Source organism: Rattus norvegicus, chromosome 3 (genome assembly GCF_036323735.1).
Source record: "Rattus norvegicus strain BN/NHsdMcwi chromosome 3, GRCr8, whole genome shotgun sequence".
In the NCBI taxonomy this organism is placed as follows: Eukaryota; Metazoa; Chordata; class Mammalia; order Rodentia; family Muridae; genus Rattus; species Rattus norvegicus.
The window spans coordinates 168,174,295-168,197,078 of NC_086021.1; the positions used below are offsets into that span (position 1 = coordinate 168,174,295).

Sequence of the window (22,784 nt, forward strand, 5' to 3'; positions counted from 1 at the left end):
GTTGGGCTTCCTGGGAGCACTTTCTCCTACCTCTTCCTGCTGGTTACTCCTGAAGGAGGCACATGGATGGAAGTTGGGGTGCAAGATGTTTGCATGGGGTATCCTCATGAGTGGCAAGAGGAATGATAGGGTCGGGAGGCAGGAAAAGTCAAGTCATAATAATGCACATCCCCAACTTGGAAGGAAGCAAGCTCTGGAGTAATCATATATATATATATATATATATATATATATATATAATATATATATATATATATATGTGTATATATATATGTGTGTGTGTGTGTGTGTGTGTATCAGATTTTCCTTAGATAATATTTACCTCACTATTATCAGCATTGTCTTGTGTTCCCAGAGACTGGGTCTCTATTGCTGCTTTGCTTAGTCACTGGCCACTCGGTCCTTTAGGAAGGACACAGTGGGGCTGAGTCAGAGAGGGACTCAAGGAATCCTACCCCTTACCTGATAGGGCCCTGAAGCTGACTATTGGGGGCCCGTCTCCACACAGTACCCAGCAGATGGCAGTGAACAAATCAACACAGGAAGTTCTGAGCATCGCGCTTCATATCGTCCCACATCTTCTTTCATCCACTGGCCTTAGGAATGGGACTTATGTCTCTGCACAAATTTATGCTCACATTTCACATCTCTATGCACAAATGGCACAGATAGTCACAGAGGTCTATGGTCGTGTAGCTAAGTTGTCGAGGCACAAAGCTGCCCCATAAACATTTATGTTGATGCCCATAGACAAATGCTACCTCCAACCTTCATCAGAGAAGCTTCTCTTTACTGTGGATAGCTGTGAGTGCGGAGAGGCATGGCTGCTCGAGGTGCTAAGACTAAGCGATGGCTGAGTGCTTGGCTCTAAGTAGAATATGTGTGCTACCTACTTTAAGGCTCAGGAATCATCACAGGGGTGAGGGTGGAGAGGATGTAGAAGGCAGGGCACGTCATGGAGATCTGTGACCTGCTATCTTCTGGGTATGGAAAAGCTATCATAATTATGATTTCATGGCAGCTGGGGTTGCTTCCAATGGACTTACACAACATTAGACCTATCATTAGTCAATTATGGGTCAGGGAGGGGCTCAAAGGGTCCTACTTCTCCCTCCTGAATTATTGGCTACTGGTAGGTGCTCACAGGGTGTGTGTGGGCTCCTTGTCTTCAGTCGAATACCCACAGATGAACCTACCAGGCTTCAGCAGACTTCTTCAGACTTACAGTCAAACAGATGGCTCTGGTTAAACTTAGTGGGTCACAAAAGAAAGCAAAAAGACACAAGAAAGGGACTTTTAGGGAAGGGGGTGTAGGCGGAGGTGGGAGGGAAAGAGGGGAGAAGGGGGGGGGTTGAGAGGAACCAGAATGCATTAGATATATGTATGAAATTGTCAAGAGCACAGTTAATAAAAATGGACTCAGTGTCTACAATAATGTAATTTTTTCAATAAAACCATTCTAAAACGGAAAATTGCAAACACATGCAAAACTCACACAAAAGAAAATAGCAAAAATATGGTGATCTGTGTGCCAAACACTCACCTTCCACAGTGATCAGGCTTTCCGGCTATGTTCCAGTAGTCCCAGGAGGCTGGGGAGCAAAGGTCCGATTCAGAAGCATTCTCGCTCACCTGTTAGTATATCAGATGCACCCCTAGATCGGAAGACAGGCAGAAGCAGCAAGCAGACCATGGTGTGACTGTTTGTGGTAAATCAAAGGAGATTATTGAAAGAAAGCATTCACTGCAGTGTTTGGCACACTCTAGGGACCTGGAAATGTTAGTCAGATAGAACACGTCCTCTTTAGAGATAGAGCATGGATAAAGTGGAAGAGGACTTAGCTCTGTCTATGTAGGGCGGCAAATATGAAATAAAGATATGATTCTCCTTTATTCTTCAGTCATGAAGGTGGTCTGAAGCTGGTGTTCTAGGCACCTGCCACCACCTATCAACTCGGTTTGCTTAAGAGACGAAAGTGCTTTCCTCCCAATAGTTAAATACACCAAGTACCCTTTCCCTTCTAGAATGTCTGATAACCGCTACCCAAGTAGATGGTTCAGGATCTGGACCACTGTGATGTTGTGCATTGACTGCATAGATCCCTCTCTTCCATTCACAAAGTAGGGAGTTTCCTATAGGAAAAATGGGCAAGGAGAAGCCAGCTTTAAAAATATTTGAGAGTAGAGGTTGGAGCAATAGCTCAATTGGTAAGAGCACTGGCTATGTAAGCATTGAGACTTGATTTCAAAGCTCTGGAACCCGTGTAAAAAGGCAGGCACCATCACTAGTCTAGTTCCAGAGTTCTAGATGCAGTAAAAGACCCTGTCTCAGAGGAATAAGTTGGAGAGTGATAGAACAGGACACACGCTGTTCTCACCTGGCTATATGCACTTGCACATGGCTATATGCACTTGCACATATATTCACATACCACGCACACACATCACAACACACTCACATTATATGTAACTTCATTTTTTTCAAATCCTACTTTTAATGATGGTTCTTATAAACTTTAACCTCCCTTGTAGCCCACCACCCACCAGAGGTAGTGGGAAAAAAGGGGGAGGGGAGGAAGTGGTCCTGTTTAGGAAGGTTCTTTGGAGCAACTCCTTTCTGTGTTGTCTGGAAATATGCAGTTCAGTTTATAAGTTAGCAATGGCAGTTCTATCCACTCACAAACATGTCACAGATATACCACCAGTCTAGCTCTGTAGAATCAGGAGAGCAAACACGAATCAGCAGTGGTGGCACTACCTAGCAGAGACAGCTAGACCTCAGCCTTGGTTCGAATCAGCAGGAGGGACCTAGAGAGATGCTAGGAGAAGTTCTTGGCTGTGCCTATCTCAATGAAGTGAAGTCCAGAGACCAAGAAGCACTGCACTGCTAGCTCTATAAGCAAGCCAGGTTCAGCCTCCCTCACTGCCCTTTGAGTCCTCTTTATAACCTCTAGATATCACATGCCCTCCATGGGTCTTGTCTTAGCATGTGCGTCTGTCTCTGCTAGCATCATTCTGCCAATCAGCCCAAGTCAAGTGGCAAGAAACTGCAGCACACCACCAGAAGTGTTTTGTTGCATTTCTCTCTATGGAGTCCCAATAAATGCAGCTCAACTATGCAATGTAAGGCAGACCAATACATGAATGTTGTTAGCAAAGAATCCTTCCTCCTGTGTCCTTTCATGTGTTTCCTTTAGCAGAACACCCTTTCTCCTGTGTCTGCTTCAGGGAAACATTCCTCCATGAGTCTATCTTAGTCTTTTACCTATGTCCACTTCAGGAAAGCACTCCTTCATGTGTTTGTCCCAGCAAAACACCATCCAACACAACTGACTTTCCAAAGAACCCTTAAGTTTCCACTTCACATGTATACTACCTTCCCCACTTACACACACACACACACACACACACACACACACTCACACACAGTCACACACACAGTCACACACACATGCTCATAGACACACTCACCCACACATACACTCACACACACACACTCGCACACACACTCTCTCACACACATACAGACACACACACACTCACCCACCCACACTCACATACTCACCTCCCCACACACACTCACATACACTCACACACACACTCAGCTCCCCCCACTCACACACACACACTCTCTCTCTCACACACACATACACACACACACACACACACTCAACACACACACACACACACGAACCAAGCAAGTAAGCAAGCAAGCTAATAAATAAATACATCTATCAAGAGTAAAGTACTCTGGCATTTAGTATTCGCCTCCATAGCAGTGTTCTTTTCTACTCTTTCCTTCTATTTCCTTCATAGCTTTGCAGCTCCTCTTTGCCCTCCTTCTCCAGCCACTGGATATTCTCTAAGGCTGTGGCCTTCCGTATGTTGTTAGTCTCTCTCTAGCCAATGCCATCAGGTCTCCAACTGTTGAGCCCAAAGGAGCTAAACACAGAGGTGCTGGTATGTGCACATGTGTGCATGGACACATGGGAAAGAACTCTGAGCCTGTGAACATGACCCTGTAGTTTACACGATGATGACTGTTGGTTTTAATCATTGTGATTTTTATCCCGAGCCCCAAATGCACTGGTGATATTGTCTCCCATATCAGATATCTCATTGAAAGAGGTTGAAGGGGCACATTTGGTACCTTACTCTGAGAAATGTGGTATCCTTACAGTAGTGATTTCCTTAAATGAACATTTATGTGCATGCTTACTGTTTAAGCATGGATGGATTGAGTGTGGGGGCAGATGGCCTGTCTACCATCGGTATGTGGTAGGAAAAGGGAGACACTGTGTATGGAACCCCTGGGATATGAGGGAGACCAATTTAAACAGAACCATGTTATACAAGCAGGCTAGGGTATAATCATACCAGCCCTGGGTATAATTCCACTCTGGAAAGCATTGACATATCTGGGAATCACTAGTTATGAAATTCTACATTTTCAAAACCACACTGTCTACTGTATGAAAATGTGTGTCTTACTACTTGTAGGAAGGAGCTGGTAAGATGAATCTGTAGTCTCCTAGGGCCAGGTCAAGGTCTATCTTATACCTATCGAGACTGTTCTGGTCTCATTGTGCCAGACCTGAGCCAGGATAAGTATGAAGGGAAGGGATGTCTGGCCTTGGCTGGCCCTGCACAGATGCCTTCACCCAAACAAAGCCAATAATAATTCTGATGTCATTAGTAGCAACAGTGTCGATGTCTGGCTGAGTAAATGCTGTCTGTGAGTGGTATAGGACCCATAAGTCCAATTTTGTTCTTCAAAAGAAGTCATATGTTGTTTTTCTTTTAATACAAACTCAAGGGTGCTCAGGTGGCAAGTGAGGGCCACCAAGATCTCTCTGTTCTGTTTCTTTCATTCTTGCTTGTTTATCTTGGATCCTTACCCTGGTGTGTCCACAAACTTCTTATGCCGGCCATAGAGGTGAGTGTCTTTCCTTCCATACCCTGAAGACTGCCTTGTCAGGGAGACTCACCTCAGCACAGGTGCATGTGCTTCCAAGTGGTTAAAGAAAACACTAACAAGTAAACAAAGGGAAAATATGTGAGCAGCAGAAAGTTTTGCTTGTTTTTCTGTTTTAAAACACTGCTAATGAGGACAGTCCTCAGGGAAGACTTTGTAGGATGAACACATTGGAAGTAGAAGTATAGGGCTACTGCAGAAAAGGATTGAAAACAAAAATAAAACATCGTGTTGATTATTTAAAAACTTAGATAATTTTTTCTCCAGAAGTATAGCTAACAGAAGAAGAAGAAGAAGAAGAAGAAGAAGAAGAAGAAGAAGAAGAAGAAGAAGAAGAAGAAGAAGAAGAAGAAGAAGAAGAGGAGGAGGAGGAGGGGGAGGAGGAGGAGGAGGAGGAGGGGGAGGAGGAGGAAGGGGAGGAGGAGGAGGGGGAGGAGGAGGAGGGGGAGAAGAGGAAGAAGAGATGATGAGAAGTAAAAGAAGAGGAAGAGAAGGGTGAAGAGGAATAGGAGGAAGAGGAGGAAGAAGAGGAAGGGAAGGAGGAGGAGGAGATGATGATGATGATAAGTAAAAGAAGAGGAAGAGAAGGGGGTGAAGAAGAAGAGGAGGAGAAAGAGGAGGAAGAGGAGGAGGAAGAGGAAGGGAAGGAGAAGGAGAAGGAGAAGGAGAAGGAGAAGGAGAAGGAGAAGGAGAAGGAGAAGGAGAAGGAGAAGGAGAAGGAGAAGGAGAAGGAAGTATCAAGTATCCAAGAACATCGTTTTTAAATGCTGCTATGGGTCTACATTTTTTTAAACCAAATCTTCTCTAGTGAGTCCATATTTCAGAGAATGCAGAAAGGTGGTTAGGGTTTGGGGTATAATTCAATGCGAGAACTTGCCTATTTGGGGTTAGACCCCAAGCACTAGAATAAAAAGAAGTGAAAACTAAAACCAAAAGACAACTAGGGCTTTGGAGATTGGTCACTGAGTTAAGGTACTTGCCACCAAGCTCGCCATCCCAATTTTCATCCCACATGGTGGAAGGAGAGGGCTGATTCCTACAAATTGTCATTTGACTATCACTTGTACCCCATGCATGAACCTTCCAAATAAATAAATGTACTAAAATTTGGGGCAAAAAGTCAAGACCAGAAAGTTCTCCAACTTATTAAATGGCATTAGTTAAACTTGATTCCAGGTGGGTGAGGGTGCTGGGACACAAGGAATTGTAGCTCATGCTGCGTTACAAACACAGATGGGGACACTAATAAAATGTGAGCAAACCAATCTATACAATCTCAAGGACAAAATAACCACATGATAGCCAAGTTTGGCCGATCCTAGGAATTCAAGGAGACTTTGAGACCACAAGCTCTTGTAGCATATTTAAGATTGTTATTAGCCCAGGGACAAAAGCCATAAGCTCATTAAGTAGATGCAGACTGGACATCAGTGTTGCCTGGCTTCGAGACAGTGGGGGAAAGGAGTTCTATATTCTTTTAGCCCCTTTAAAAACACTGTTAAGACAACATGGATCAACAGTCAGACTTTGTGTAACTGTATGTGTGACCTCAAACCACCTAAAGTTGGTGAAATGCTTACTAAAAACCGAGAAGCAAGGGGTTGGGGATTTAGCTCAGTGGTAGAGTGCTTGCCTAGCAAGTGCAAGGCCCTGGGTTCAGTCCTCAGCTCCGGGAAAAAAAAAACCGAGAAGCATGTACCCACTCAGGAAGGGACACATGGGAAGCAGCTAGTAGGATTACTACATAGTATTTATAGACAGTGTATTTTTTTGGGGGGGGGTTCTTTTTTTTCGGAGCTGGGGACCGAACCCAGGGCCTTGCGCTTCCTAGGTAAGCGCTCTACCACTGAGCTAAATCCCCAGCCCCTAGACAGTGTATTTTTGTGTAATGAACCTGAAGAGAAAGTGAAAGGGTGGACATGGAAATGAAGGCAATGCTCTGGTTTTACAGGCACAAAGTAAGGAATGGGATTTGGTGATGCAACTTGGAGGTTGTCAATTCTTCTTGGTAAAAACTGTAAAATGTTTTATTTCTTTTCCCTCAGTTTTACTGGTATATGATTGACCAGTAAACCTGTATATAATGATGTCAGGGGATGTCTCAGTTGACCAGATTCACAAGCTCTCCAGGTTCAGTATCCATCATTGTCTCTAAATACAATGTAGAGAGCTAACGAGGAAGACCCACAACATTGACCTCTGGGCTCTACATGCATGAGCTCTACCCAGGCTCTGAGTACACACATGCATGCATATACACGAATACACAAACATATAACACACACATCTGTATGCATTATGTAATGGTTGATATATTTAATTGATATAGCAATAATTTTACTTAATTATATTAAAAATTATTATTATTTAAAAACACCTTACTTCACTTGCAGATCTGTGAGTTTCACAGGCAAAACATTTTTTGGTGTGTGTGATAGTTTTGCTATAATATCCAGTTTGACCTCTGCTTCTATTTCCTGAGTGCTCTATTTACAGGCATGTGCCACTATTCCTGGCTTCACGACTCTGTGTGTGTGTGTGTGTGTGTGTGTGTGTGTGTGTGTGTGTGTGTGTGTGTGTATGGTATGTATGTATATGTATATATTTAGAGAGAGAACATTTAAAGTCTATTGTCTTTAAGTCTTTAAGTCTATTGTCTGTAAGTGCCCAGTACATAATAAAATATTACTGACTATAGTTGCCATACGTATATTTAGTGTCTAGGACTCATTCATCTAGTAGGTGAAAGTTCCTGTCTTTGGTTAGCATCTTCTCCCTGGCCATCCTACCTGTTCTTAGTCACCACCCTTCTGACAAGCTTGAATTTTTCAGATTCTACTGCAAAAAAAATATCTCATTTTGGTGTTATTTTACTCAGCACAATGGCTTCCAAGTTCATCTACATGGTCCAGCCACCCCACATCTGGGTATATCAAAAAGCACAACCTTGATTTCAAACGGGTTGCTATTCATTGTGATGTTTAGTATTGCTAATATCTGGGTGGTGGTCATGGAGTTTTGTTGTATTTCTTCTTTAGTTATGAAGTATTTGAAACATTTCACAATGAAAAAGACAAATTTAATTAACTTTGATGGAACATATGCCTACAATCCAACAATAAGAAATTCACAAAGCTTAAAGTAAGTTTCCTGAGTCTTCCTTACCACTAAGTAAATATATATGTACATATAAATATATATACATAATATAATGTCTTCAATTAGCAGAAATACTAATATATATCTTGGGATATACATATCTCAGTGATAAGAAACTGACATATAATTATAGATGTGTATGGATTACCAATGGGGGTATGTTCTGAAAAATGCATTGTTCCTTCATTGTTGAGTAATACACACACAAAGTAAGACAGATAAGGTGTGTATAGGTCATAAGGCATTAGAGAATCCTGGACCTGTATGTGGTCCACCATTGACTGAAGTAGGATTACATGGTACACGACTGAAGATTTACCTTAGTGGCCAAAATTCATCTTCTAGAACTGTCTAGACTCCAAATCCATCTTCATTACTTGCTTGATTTGGATAATTTTTGAAACTTCAGTTTTCAGTTTATAAATGTAATGATGCTGGTACTTGCTATAGAATAAATTCAGTTACTCACCCGTCTGACACACAGTGAGAATGCACTGTACGATAGTTACGTTTCTGCACCAATTCACGCCAATTTAGGTACAGAGCAGAGTACAAGCCATACATGGTGGTGCACTCCTTCAATTTCATCATTTGGAAGATGGAGTCCGGAGTACTCCAAGTTCTAGGCCAGCCTGAGCTACACAGTGAGGTAGTGAGAACAGATCTCAGAAAGACAAAACAAAACAGAAGAGAATATACAGATATTTTGAAGAGGATTGAGATTTCTCTGGATCAGAGGGATCCATAAAGCACAGGAATCATGCCAGAGTTGGGCTGGTCCTCAAACACATGCTGCCAGTTCCTAACAAAGTACAAATATCCCACAAGCCAGTGAGGTTGGTGAGCTCCACACAGTGGCCTTCTGCCACTCTGTGTTTGATACTCTCAGAACAGGTGTTGTGACACGGTGGGGATGATAGCCATGTGACCATTCTCACTTGCCACCCACAGGCTAGAGTCCTTGGAGACAGGAACTGCTTAGTCCTGTTCTCTGTGTAAGACAGCAACACTTCTGACTGGCCCACTTCCTTGTGTGTTGAAATACTGAGAAATGCAAGGTAGGGAAAGGGTTCTGGTGCATGTTCCCTGACATCTTCAGTTTCTGTTCTCCTTGAAGTACTATCTAATGACTATTTGTTGTGGATTTTGTCTTCCTCTGGTCCAAAGAATGTCACCGTGATAGAGTCTTCAGCGGTATGAGTAGATGTAAACTATGGTCTTTGTAACCACGTGAGTATGGCCCAGGACAAAGGTAGAAGGTCGGCAACACTAACACCTGGATTTATAGGTTATTAGGGAGGGGATGACTTGAGTATTAAAGATTCAAGAACCTTCTTCTAGAAAGAACCTAGAATCTGGAAAGTTTTTGGGTTTTCCCACAATACTTGAAGTGATTCTGGCCATTATGGGAAGACTCCAAAACTTTAGAAAAGCTAATATTAATTTGAACTCTAAAGATAACTATGTCTCTAATTCTTTTTATTATCTTGTTTGAAATATGTTATTTGTGTCTCTGAATTAGATGCTTTTCATAAGGAGATGAGAAAAAGCATTGATATGTCTGCCTTCCTTAGAGGGAAACAGAACTACCCTGTCTATCTATCATCACACTGTGGGGCTGCTCAGTTTGTCTCATCTCCTGCTTGGACCACTTGGGGAAGAATTCCTCTGTAAAGCTTTCTTCTCTTTTGCACTAACACAAGTACAGGCAAACAGTAAGTTGAAGTTCCAAAAGTCACCTCCTAGATTTAAATTCGTAAGTGATAAAAAACAAACACACCTGACTTCTAATGTTTAAACAATATAATTTGAATGGTAAATTTAGATGTTATTTATTTATTTACTTATTATTTTCCTTTTATTGAACATGGATTTTCCCCCTCACATAATCACATAACCTGATTATGGTTTCCATATCCCCTCTTCTCCACAAACTTCTTGCTCAGTAATTTTAGACTTATGTAAACTTATGCAAAAGACATACAAATTTCCACTATTCCAATGCCCCTCCACTCAGATTTTCCAAATGTTAGCGTTTTTATTTTTACTTCATCATGGTTCCTCTTTGTCCATCTTTAGTATTTTTGTGGACCATTTTGATGAGTAAGATGTGGGCATGACACCTGGGCCCTAAATGTGTTACTGTGCATTTCCTGATGCCAAGAGCATTTTCAAACATTATCAAAAGCAGAAGCCTCGGCCAACAGTAGGCCATATGTTCGAAAAAACTCAAGACTTCTTCCAATTTCATCACTTGTCACTTCAAGCTAACATGACTCCCTGCCCGTCACCTCCGGCTTCTTTAGTTGCATTCCTCTGTTTTACTTTGTCCATCTTTCTTTGTCTTGATCTTGACATTTTTTAAGCATGTCAAGAAGGCTTATTTTGCGGTCTGTTCTCCCATTTGTTTATCTGATGTTTTTTCTAAATTTTTACACATATCTATCCTCTTACAGGTCTCTTTAGCTTGTGAATGAGTTATTATTTATAAAGCGCCCAGTTCTGTGCCAGGTCTATAGCTTTACATAACTATTAGTTAGGTATATTTTCATGCTTTTCTTAGAGTTGCATAGAGTTGGCCAACTGAAGGCCATTGGAGAGTTGAGCAGGAAGACTTGCCATTTGGGGAAGACTGGATATTGCCAGTCTTGTTTCATATGCTGGACTTTTCTGAAGCATGTTTCCCACAGTAACCATCCGCGTGTGCATCCTGCTTCAGTACTTGATAGTATAAGAGAACAAAAATGAATTATTCCATTAGGCCGTCACACAGATTCTGGTATACGGAAAAAGATGGTGGTGGTATCTAAGAAGGCCGACTTATCAGCGACTTAGCAAGATCACCTCATCACTGTTCAAGAATCCAAATATGATGCTTGAGTGGTGGCTAGGGTCGCATAGTATAAATGGACTATGTGCAAGTCACCTCTATATCCTAGAAATAAAGACTGCAGACTGTCTGCCAATGGCAGCAGGGTTGGTATGGGATTTGATGAGACGTTCAGCCTAATGCGCACTACAGAATTACATCTTTAATTCTTTCCAGTACAAACTTCAAGAAGTCAAAGGCAGCTTCCCCATGCTATCATGCAGTCTGCTCCATTCTGGGCTTTCTTTTTCCGTTCTTAATGGGAGGCCATTCTCTAGATCTCTGCCATTTGCCTTCTGCCCTGTTCCAAAATGCAGACTCGCAGGTCCTCTCTACCGTGTTGTATTTTCCTTCTCATGCTGTGTCACCCAGTCTGTTGTCAAACAAGAGATGGATTTTCTGTTCCCTACTCTATATTGTATTTACCTGTAAGTTCTTCAAACTCTTTGAAGAAGAGTCTTCTTGGAGACATACTCATTTTTAACAAGTAAAGACCTTATTTCTTCTTAAAATATTTATTAGAACTTTCATTAAAATAGCTTGTTTTGGTTGTGCTGCCCCTCACCCAATATCTCTCTTTCCTACCAACCCAACTTTGTGTCCTTTTCTGGTTAGTTTGTATATTTGTTCATTTGTTTGTTTACTTAAAAAACCTATCAAGTCCATTTTAAAGTCGAAAATCCTTGAAAATTTATTTTAAGAATATATTTAAGGATGGGCCCTGAATAAAGATATTTGAAAATCTCATTAAACACACCCCCAAGCTAATGTTTATCTACAGGTTACCTTCAATTATTTGGTAATTACTATGCTAAGTGCTTCATGCACATTACTTGATTTAATCCTTACAAGAACTCTGTGAGGTTCTCAATAGTATTACCACATTATGGAGTGATAAACGGAGATCCAGGTAGGTTAACTGAACTTCCCAGGGCCGTGCCATCAGTGGGCAAATAGTGGAGTTAACATTGGATTCTTTTCATCCCAACCTTAGCCACTACATCCTGTTGTCCCCAAAAGAGAAAAGAAAAAGAATATTTCTTATGAAAATTGAGGGGAAAATAAGCTTATTTAGCACAATCTAGCATTTATCGGTGATCTACTGTGTGCTGGGTACCATTGGCCACTTTGATATATACTGCACAGCCCTGGGGAGCAAGCAGGTGCTACATATCTGTTTTGTGAATGAGGAAATTAGGGAGCAATGCGGTTAAACAATGTCCTCATGGACTCACACTTCAGAAGTGGTAGACATTTCTAGTACGTTCAAATGCATTTTGGAAGGCCATACTCCGATCCTTTCCACCAGTCACAAAAAGCTTCCTTGACTCGCAGAGAGACTTTAACTCTACAGTACAATTATTTTTAACCTGAAAGCTCACAGCCCTCTGGTGTCTTTCAGGGCCAGCAAGTCCTAGGAGAAAGCCTTGCAGGAGAGGCTGCTGGGCGGGGCAGGAAGTGATGGAAGGGTGGCGCGGTCCTATCCTACCCTCCCTGTCTGGCCCTTCCTGGTGAAGGCCATGGCTACAATGGCACACAGGGGCATACTCCAGTCTTTCCAGAGAGTAATGTTCTGCTCAGGGGTGATAGAAGGCTCTGTGGCTGGCCCAGCCGAGGTATATTGGAGAAAGATCCATCACCCCTGAGTGATCGGTGACCCACAGGTACCAAGCGTGGAACCTCATGACCAGTCACTCAATTACCAGCCCAGTGACATGTTTATAAGGGTGAACTTTAGAGAGCTATTAGGGAGCAGACAGATGAGCTACAGCTGTGCCTGCAGGGCAGAGCTCACCCAGCCCCACTGCCTCTGCAGACCCATTACCCAGTAATTAGGGGAGTTTTAAGTAGGAAGCAAGGAGTTAAATTATTGCTTAGATTAGCGCCTCACTTGTCACCGTGGAAAAGTGCTGCTTTGGGGAAAGCTGGAAGACCGGTGGAAGGAAGAATGGTGGGTGAGAGGGAAGAAGGGAGAAGGGGAAGACCTGTGAGAGAAAGCTCTGAGAAGCGGAGCTTCGAGATAAGGACTTCATTTTTCCAGTCGGCTTCTGTGAGAGGGACGACAGCTGAGTGATGCCTGGTTACCCGTGCCACAGCATCCACTCGGGCTACTGTAGCTCACCAGGAAGATGATGGCAATAGCATCCGCAATAATGGTTACAAATGACGCATCGTGTGCTAGGAGTTGGGAACTGGGCTGAGCAATGTTCGTGGACCATCGGCTCATGTGATTGTCTCATTCCAGAGGAGAAGGTTCTGATAGCACTCACCAGGTGAGAACACTGACCCTGTTCTGTGTAACCGAGCAACAGAACTGGGTGACCTGTGTTGTAAAAATATAAAAAGAAAAAGTATAGTTGTCTATTTCCCTGCTTGGTCCGCACAGCGGTGCCCAAGATGTCTGCTAGATATCTTGGTGGAAACACATCCCCACTCCTCGGCGACCCAGTGTCTCTTGCTGCCACACACTTTCCTATACTCAAACCCTCACATAAAAGAACACACAACACAATAATCTTTGACCCAATTGGTAAGATATAATTGCCCACTTAAACATACAATGCCCGGTACCATCCATCCCTTAGGAACATTGATAACAACCTGTAAATACACAGAGCAGAATCTTAACATCACCATGGCTTCTCCCCTCTCTCTCTCTGTCCTGTCTCTCCCTCTCTCTCCTTGTCTCCTCCTCCTCCTTCAAACTTCTCTTCTGCCCATCCTTCCTTCTCCTCCAATGATAGGCTTCCTTCTATCCTGTACCTGTGCCCTCACCTGTACTTTACAAATTCAATGGGGAGGTGATTCTGGTGAAGTCATCTGACTTCTGAGTAGTGACTAGGCAGCTGTCCTTGGGGCAGTGGAATTAGCATCAAAATACAGATAACTTCAGGGCAAACCACAACAGACCTGTCTGATGCCAGGGTCCAGATTCTTGAGCACCTCACCACAAAGCTTAGTAAAGTTTCCACCGTGCTGGAGTGATGGCTAGTTTAATAGTTGACTTGACACAGTGCAGTGTCATATGGAACGAGTGTCTTGATGAGGGATTATCTAGATCAGGTTGGCCTGTGGACATGAGTGTGGGAGATTGTCTCAGTTATGGTAATTGATGTGGAAAAACCCAGCATAAGAGTGGGTAGAGGGATTCCCTAGGTTTGGATCCTTGGCTACATGACAAGGAGAAGGTAAAGTGGTCCTGCATGAGTGTAATAATTTCTCTCTCTGCTCTTGACTTTGGATGGGATGTGACCAATCACTTCAAGTTCCTGCCTCTGGCTGCCTTGATTTCCCTACTGTGATGGATTATGACCTGGCATTGTGAGGTAAAATAAACCCTCTTCCCCAAGTCACTTTTGCCAGGGCATTTTGTCACAGTCGCAGGTAGCAAAACTAAGTCAGCTGGGTTGCACCAACCCCACCCCTTTCACAGAATGAAGGATGCTTCAGGTTTATTTCTTAGCTTTTCTTTCTGAATTCTCTCCTCTATTCTCTTGATTCATCTCCAGAGAAAGACTGTCAACTGCTGTTGACTTTTACTGTCTGTGTAGCTTTTATTATAGAAGGTCTTGGTTTCTCACATACTTCGCTGGTGGGCCTTGTACTTCTTTTCTTCTCCTGAAATGTTTTGAAGCAAATCTCAACTATCATCTCATTTCACCTCTGAATACCTCAGTATCAAAGACAGAGATTTGCCTTGAAAGGTAATCAGATTATTTGGCCTATAGCCCCCGAAATAATGGCTACCATTCAATTGGTTTCAATTTCCTAGGTTATCATATAATTTTAGAGATAAATTTTTGCTCAGCTCAGGATCCAGATAAGGTCTATACATTGCAAATGACTTGTAGGTATGTTAAGTTCATTTTTATCTATTTTCATCAATGTTCATTTATTTAAAACAAATTTGTATTAGCTCTTGAAGAATTATGGAACTGGAGAGATGGCTCAGTGCTTAAAAGAACTCATTGCTTTTTCAGAGGACCCAGTTTTAGTTTCCAGCACCCACGTGGCAACTCACAACCATTTGTAACTCTGGTTCTAGGGGCCTGACTCCCTCTTCTGACCTCTGAGGACACCAGGCATCCATTTTGTGAATATAAGTACATACAGGCAAAACACTCACACAAATACAAAGAAGACTTAAATATTTTGTAGTACAAAAACATTTTCCCATTGTTTTTGACAGTTATTTTCATAGGATTTTGAGATAGGATTTTGCTTTGTAGCCTAGGGAAAGTCCAGAACTCACTCCTGGTTCACTTTCTAGAGAATTGGGATTAAAGTTATCAACCGCTATGCCTACTCCTGTCTGCACCTTGATGGCAACCTCTTGGGTTTAAATGCCTTTTACACTTGACAATTCTAAGAAAATAAACTAGTAGCTAGATTTAAAGTTTGACCAAATTTATGTTTGGATTGTTTTAATTAATTAATTAATCAATTAATTTGTAAATATATATCATGGGTTCTAGATATCCAACCTTTTGACATTAAGACGTATGGTGCCATTTACAAATGTGTTTGACTTCATTCACAACCATGAGGGAGACCTGTGGTTTATGGACTGCATATTGGGGAATTCCATGCGTTTTGACTAGGACATCTATTTGATGGCCTGCTGTTAGCATGTTTTAATCCATGATAATGATAGCAACATTCCTTTCCTATTAATTATCTGGATCACATTTTAAAGAATAAGCATCCCTTCGTCAATTATTTATTATCTTGAGATGGAGTTTATTTGGAACAATAAGTTAGTGCTTGATTCCTTTATTTTCTAGGTTTGGAGATAATAAATCGGTTTGTTCTTTATGCAGGGCACTAATGGCCTCACCACATTATTCCTGTCATCCTGCACCCATGGACTTGAAAGTCCTTTTTTAGTTTGTTCTGAGACAGATTCTCTTGGAGCCTTGGCCAGCCTCGAATCCCAATTTTCCTGCTGTTTCCCCTCAAATGCTGAGATTGCAGGTGTATGTTACCAAACCTGGTTCTAACGTTCTTTTAACTACTGTTCATATCGAGATCAAAATTCAAGTGTCTGGCCAGCGGGAGACTTTGCAGGCTGATTCTTGAGTTTATTTTTTTACTTATGTAATAGGATCACACTTGTTTTTAAAAGTGTTTTTAAATTTAGTGTACATTCACCATACAAGCTAATTAGGCTTCATTACATGTGTTTTAATATGCATCATGGGTTCTAGATAGCCAACCTTTTGACATTATAACCTGAAGGTGCCATCTTCAAATGTGTTGGGTTTCATTCACAGCTATCCATGTTTTCTCAAAGTCCAATGGGTCTGCTTCAGGGTCATGTTTCCATTGCGCCTAGCTAGATTTGTGATCCATCAATGGGATATGTATGTGTATATATGTTATTAAATGCATATCAAATATGTATATTAAATATGCATGTTGTGCACTTTTATGAAATTCAGATCCTTCTCTTGTTTTCCCTTCACACTGGTTCCCTTTCTCTCATCAAATTGTTTGCCTTTTGCTTTCATGTCTTAAAATCTAGATTCTGCACATGAGAAAAATCCCTCAGTGTTGTCTTCCCAAGTCTAGCTTATTTTGCTTAACATGACGATGTCCAGTTCCATCCATGCTCCTGCAAAGGACATAATTCTGTTCTTTTTTTTGTGCTTGTGCACACCGTGTTTTCTTTATTCATTCATTTGTCCAGGGCCACTGCTGTAGTCTTGGTTAGCCACATTCACCTGTTACTTAAGAGGTGGGCTAAGGCCACACTGGGCTGGCCTGAGTTGGAGGCCTGGCTCTTTGTGCCCTGGACAGAGTCATATGCAGCTACACTGAACAGATTCTTAAACTCTCTTAAGTACAGAGTCCAGTCAAGGAGATACATTTCCTTGCATGGATGAGAGGAAACACAGTCATGGAACAGACCTAAGTGGGAGGCTCTTGGTGAAGCCAGTGTTTTCTCCATGCAGAGAGGCCCAGACTCACCTGCAAGGTCTAACGGCTTGTGCAGCTTGTACCAACATGTTAAGAGCAGACACAGGATATTTGATCTTTTGGGAAAACAGAGCTGCCCAACTTCAACTTCCTCCAAAGCCAGGCTGTATCTGCATCCTTTCCCGAAGTATTTTTAAAAATCGTTTTACTCATATTTCTTTTCACCTTAGACTTCAAACGATGATTTCCTCTGGCATGTATAGCAGCATCTGTGGTTTCTCAAAGTCCAATGGGGCACACTTCAGGGTGAAGATGTTTTTATAGTGCCTGGCTAGGTTTGCGACCCACCAATGGGCAGTTGACTCCTATGAAATGAAAGTGAAGGGAAAGCCAAGCTCAGTTTCTTGGTATTTCTTTTTCCTTTTAGGAAAAGGAAGATGACCCAATAACTTCACTTTAGAGTGCTTTATCCCTTTGCCATCCAAACCTGATCACCAATGCATCTCAACCACACTCTAGGAGCCAGATTGTCTGTTGTATGAGGCACTAGGGTCTAACAAAACCAGATGTGCTCCTCATCTTCTAGGTGAAGGGGGTGGAGGGGGAGGAAGAATATTTTTATAGAAACGTGTGAAATTACATCTGGTGATTTGAGATCAAGCTCATGTTAGCTAGGGGTCTTGGTGTAGTGAGCAAAGGCATCCAGAAGTAAGTAGTCTTGTGGAGTTAGTAAGAATACTTAGAGAGCCACGCGGAGGGAATTAAGGCCTGAGGCACAGACGCAATTGCCCACCAATGAGAGGACTGAATGAATGCCGTATAGTGAAATGAAGGGAGGTGGAGGGGCAGAGGTTACTGACTGTGGAGGACACTACAGGTAATGAACTAGGGGAAGATATGAACGGCCACAAACTTCAGAAGCCACCCAGATGTGCACTGATGCACTCTCCAGGTTGTGTAGACTTGAGAACCTCTAATTAGTGTGGACTCTTTCAAGGTCCTGGTCCACGAACAGCACAGAGACTCCTCCTGCTCTTTTGTTGCACAAGGAAACTTTTGAAATGTTCTGAAATCTCCCGGCTCAAATACAAAATAAACTCGGTAAGAGGTTCAGCTTGGCATCACTAATAAGGGACCAGGAGGCTACAAGAAATAATTTTTACTGCACTGCACCAGAGTGAAAATAGTTTCTTCACACTCTTTGCAAAATAACATCACTAGCTCATTATCATATGAAGAGGCCAAAAGTATGCCATCAACAAAAGGTGGGAAAAATTATTATAGAGTTGCACGAGGATGCAATTGATAAAAAGGCTGTATTATGCAGTCTTAACCCATCTGCCTTTGTCAGTCATTGACCACTATAATGAGTCCATCATCCTATTTCTGTGATTACAATTTTAAAGCAAAAGTCTTTTCCAGGTCTTGCTCCCTCTTGGTGTTAAGGGATCATATCTGGCCCTCAGAGATGCCTTCATTCCTTGGATCTCAGCACTGGGGACATTGAGTAAGGGCGGGACTCTGTCTTCTTACCATTCACTCTCATGCAGGATCTTCATAGTCTAAAGGAAATGAGACAAAAGGCTGTGAGAGATTTGCATGAAGACAGTGATTGACACAGACAGCAGCGGGCTGCCTAAAAGACAATCACCTTAATAGCAGGCTAAATGGACGTATCCCTTCACTGAGGCAAGAAATGCAAAACAGGGCGCATCTATAAGGCTGTCGATAGGTGCACACAGATTTTTCTGTTCGAGTGGAACATTTGAAACAATTAATGCATACACATTATTAGATATTATCAGAGAAACTGTACGCACCGGTGGCTGTTTGGAATAGTCACATTCATGAGTTATTTCATTTAAAATTAGATCCAACTATGATGATAGACCCTGTGCCCTCTTGGTTACTTTTTTTTTTATTATTATTTTTTTTTATTATTAACTTGAGTATTTCTTATATACATTTCGAGTGTTATTCCCTTTCCCAGTTTCCGGGCAAACATCCCCCTCCCCCCTCCCCTTTCTTATCGGTGTTCCCCTCCCCACCCTCCCCCCATTGTCCCCCTCCCCCCAACAGTCTAGTTCACTGGGGGTTCAGTCTTAGCAGGACCCAGGGCTTCCCCTTCCACTGGTGCTCTTACTAGGATATTCATTGCTACCTATGAGGTCAGAGTCCAGGGTCAGTCCATGTATAGTCTTTAGGTGGCTTAGTCCCTGGAAGCTCTGGTTGCTTGGCATTGTTGTACATATGGGGTCTCGAGCCCCTTCAAGCTCTTCCAGTTCTTTCTCTGATTCCTTCAACGGGGGTCCTATTCTCAGTTCAGTGGTTTGCTGCTGGCATTCGCCTCTGTGTTTGCTGTATTCTGGCTGTGTCTCTCAGGAGCGATCTACATCCGGCTCCTGTCGGTCTGCACTTCTTTGCTTCATCCATCTTGTCTAATTGGATGGCTGTATATGCATGGGCCACATGTGGGGCAGACTCTGAATGGGTGTTCCTTCAGTCTCTGTTTTAATCTTTGCCTCTCTCTTCCCTGCCAAGGGTATTCTTGTTCCCCTTTTAAAGAAGGAGTGAACCATTCACATTTTGATCATCTGTCTTGAGTTTCATTTGTTCTAGGCATTTAGGGTAATTCAAGCATTTGGGCTAATAGCCACTTATCAGTGAGTGCATACCATGTATGTCTTTCTGTGTTTGGGTTAGCTCACACAGGATGATATTTTCCAGTTCCAGCCATTTGCCTACGAATTTCATAAAGTCGTTGTTTTTGATAGCTGAGTAATATTCCATTGTGTAGATGTACCACATTTTCTGTATCCATTCCTCTGTTGAAGGGCATCTGGGTTCTTTCCAGCTTCTGGCTATTATAAATAAGGCTGCAATGAACATAGTGGAGCACGTGTCTTTTTTATATGTTGGGGCATCTTTTGGGTATATGCCCAAGAGAGGTATGGCTGGATCCTCAGGCAGTTCAATGTCCAATTTTCTGAGGATCCTCCAGACTGATTTCCAGAATGGTTGTACCAGTTTGCAATCCCACCAACAATGGAGGAGTGTTCCTCTTTCTCCACATCCTCGCCAGCATCTGTTGTCCCCTGAGTTTTTGATCTTAGCCATTCTCACTGGTGTGAGGTGAAATCTCAGGGTTGTTTTGATTTGCATTTCCCTTATGACTAAAGATGTTGAACATTTCTTTAGGTGTTTCTCAGCCATTCGGCATTCCTCAGCTGTGAATTCTTTGTTTAGCTCTGAGCCCCATTTTTAATAGGGTTATTTGTTTCCCTGTGGTCTAACTTCTTGACTTCTTTGTATATTTTGGATATAAGACCTCTATCTGTTGTAGGATTGGTAAAGATCTTTTCCCAATCTGTTGGTTGCCGTTTTGTCCTAACCACAGTGTCCTTTGCCTTACAGAAGCTTTGCAGTTTTATGAGATCCCATTTGTCAATTCTTGATCTTAGAGCGTAAGCCATTGGTGTTTTGTTCAGGAAATTTTTTCCAGTGCCCATGTGTTCCAGATGCTTCCCTAGTTTTTCTTCTATTAGTTTGAGTGTGTCTGCTTTGATGTGGAGGTCCTTGATCCATTTGACAAAATTCAACACCCCTTCATGATAAAAGTCCTGGAAAGAATAGGAATTCAAGGCCCATACCTGAACATGGTAAAAGCCATATACAGCAAACCAGTTGCTAACATTAAACTAAATGGAGAGAAACTTGAAGCAATCCCACTAAAATCAGGGACTAGACAAGGCTGCCCACTCTCTCCCTACTTATTCAATATAGTTCTTGAAGTTCTAGCCAGAGCAATCAGACAACAAAAGGATGTCAAGGGGATACAGATTGGAAAAGAAGAAGTCAAAATATCACTATTTGCAGATGATATGATAGTATATTTAAGTGATCCCAAAAGTTCCACCAGAGAACTACTAAAGCTGATAAACAACTTCAGCAAAGTGGCTGGGTATAAAATTAACTCAAATAAATCAGTTGCCTTCCTCTACACAAAAGAGAAACAAGCCGAGAAAGAAATTAGGGAAACGACACCCTTCATAATAGACCCAAATAATATAAAGTACCTCGGTGTGACTTTAACCAAGCAAGTAAAAGATCTGTACAATAAGAACTTCAAGACACTGAAGAAGGAAATTGAAGAAGACCTCAGAAGATGGAAAGATCTCCCATGCTCATGGATTGGCAGGATTAATATAGTAAAAATGGCCATTTTACCAAAAGCAATCTACAGATTCAATGCAATCCCCATCAAAATACCAATCCAATTCTTCAAAGAGTTAGACAGAACAATTTGCAAATTCATCTGGAATAACAAAAAACCCAGGATAGCTAAAGCTATCCTCAACAATAAAAGGACTTCAGGGGGAATCACTATCCCTGAACTCAAGCAGTATTACAGAGCAATAGTGATAAAAACTGCATGGTATTGGTACAGAGACAGACAGATGGACCAATGGAATAGAATTGAAGACCCAGAAATGAACCCACACACCTATGGTCACTTGATTTTTGACAAAGGAGCCAAAACCATCCAATGGAAAAAAGATAGCATTTTCAGCAAATGGTGCTGGTTCAACTGGAGGTCAGCATGTAGAAGAATGCAGATCAATCCATGCTTATCACCCTGTACAAACCTCTTGGTTACTTTGTGTTTATATGCAGAAAATTAAACAACCCAAAGTTCGCCCCTTTGCTCTGCAAAGATCTCAATGATTGTTCCCCCAGTCCCTCGCAGGAGATGGTGACTGATAAAGGGACATTTCATTGGTCGCTGTTTTCTTCATGTGATTGCGATTGGTGTCTTCAGACACATGTTTTACTGTTCAAGACAGCAGCTGCCCAAGCCGTCCACCACAAGCAAGCACAAGCGCAGTCTCTGTCAATGTTCTTCACAAATGCTTCATAAGAGCTTCATAAGAGGCTGGCGGCTCCAGTTTGCAAAGTGGCGTCTCTACTTCTAGCGTCCATTTTCCAGTTTCCTAAACATTCACCATTTTCCTTTGGTCTGACCAGTCCTGGTGTTCTGCTAACCCAATCTACTCACGGTCTTCTATATCACTAGTTTTTCCTTTCTCTTTCTCCGTATACACTGTTAAGTGATCGTGGGGTGGTCCACTGTCCTTGTTTTCCAAGAGCAGTCTGATATACTTGGTGCTTTGTCTCTGGAGTCAGTATCTTAAGCTCATTCTACAATGATGTGGGTCTTTCCTCTTTTGGGTCCAGATGCTCCTATGAAGACCTCATAAGGACATTCCCCACCATCCCTGCCACCCACATGCTTACGTGTACTCCCATGCATGTGACCGAACACCCCCACCCCATAATAATGGAATAGCATTCCAGAACTCAGAGTTCCCCCAGCGCTTTGTGTCAAGACCCCTTCCCTAACACCTCGAACAGGACAGGTGCCTGGTTCTTGCAGACTTCTGTACTTTTTCCTTGAGTGTGTTGACTTATTAACTAATTATTGCTTGTAAACTCCTCGGGAAATACCAAGCGCTTGTTCGATGCTAAATATGGTTATTAGCAAAGCTTTGATTTTAGAGCAGAGCCAGGGAGTCCGGAAATAAGCAAATAACAGTTGTTCAGGGAGGCAGGCAGCTGAGGGACATGCCGTGGTGTATAATCAAACTCTGCATGGTTCTCAAAGGCACTTCGGTTCACTGCTGGCTGCGTCTGTCCTTCCAGGGAGCTACACTGTTTTAGAGAAAAGGACAAAATGATTGATTTCCTGAGTCCCCCACCCCGCGCTGCCTCTCATCTTTTAGTGTGCTTACTTTTTCTGTTCCAACCACTTCCCTTGCAGTGGACACTTACAGGGGATAGAAGAGTCGCCTGCCTTGCTTTACT

At 42.3% G+C, this 22,784-nt stretch overlaps 1 long non-coding RNA gene across 2 annotated transcripts; it reads right to left on the reverse strand.

Annotated features, from left to right (window-relative positions):
- Nucleotides 1-205: 205 nt before the first annotated feature.
- LOC108350510 (uncharacterized) lies at nucleotides 206-14,268 on the reverse strand. 2 transcript variants are annotated; one of them, XR_001837340.3, is made up of 4 exons: nucleotides 13,914-14,268; nucleotides 12,989-13,326; nucleotides 4,899-5,030; nucleotides 206-1,655 (listed from the first exon to the last, which is right to left on the reverse strand). It is a non-coding gene; the product is annotated as an uncharacterized LOC108350510 (long non-coding RNA). The 2 variants fall into 2 exon arrangements; XR_005502685.2 differs by having other exon boundaries at nucleotides 206-5,030.
- Between the last annotated feature and the right edge of the window lie 8,516 nt (nucleotides 14,269-22,784).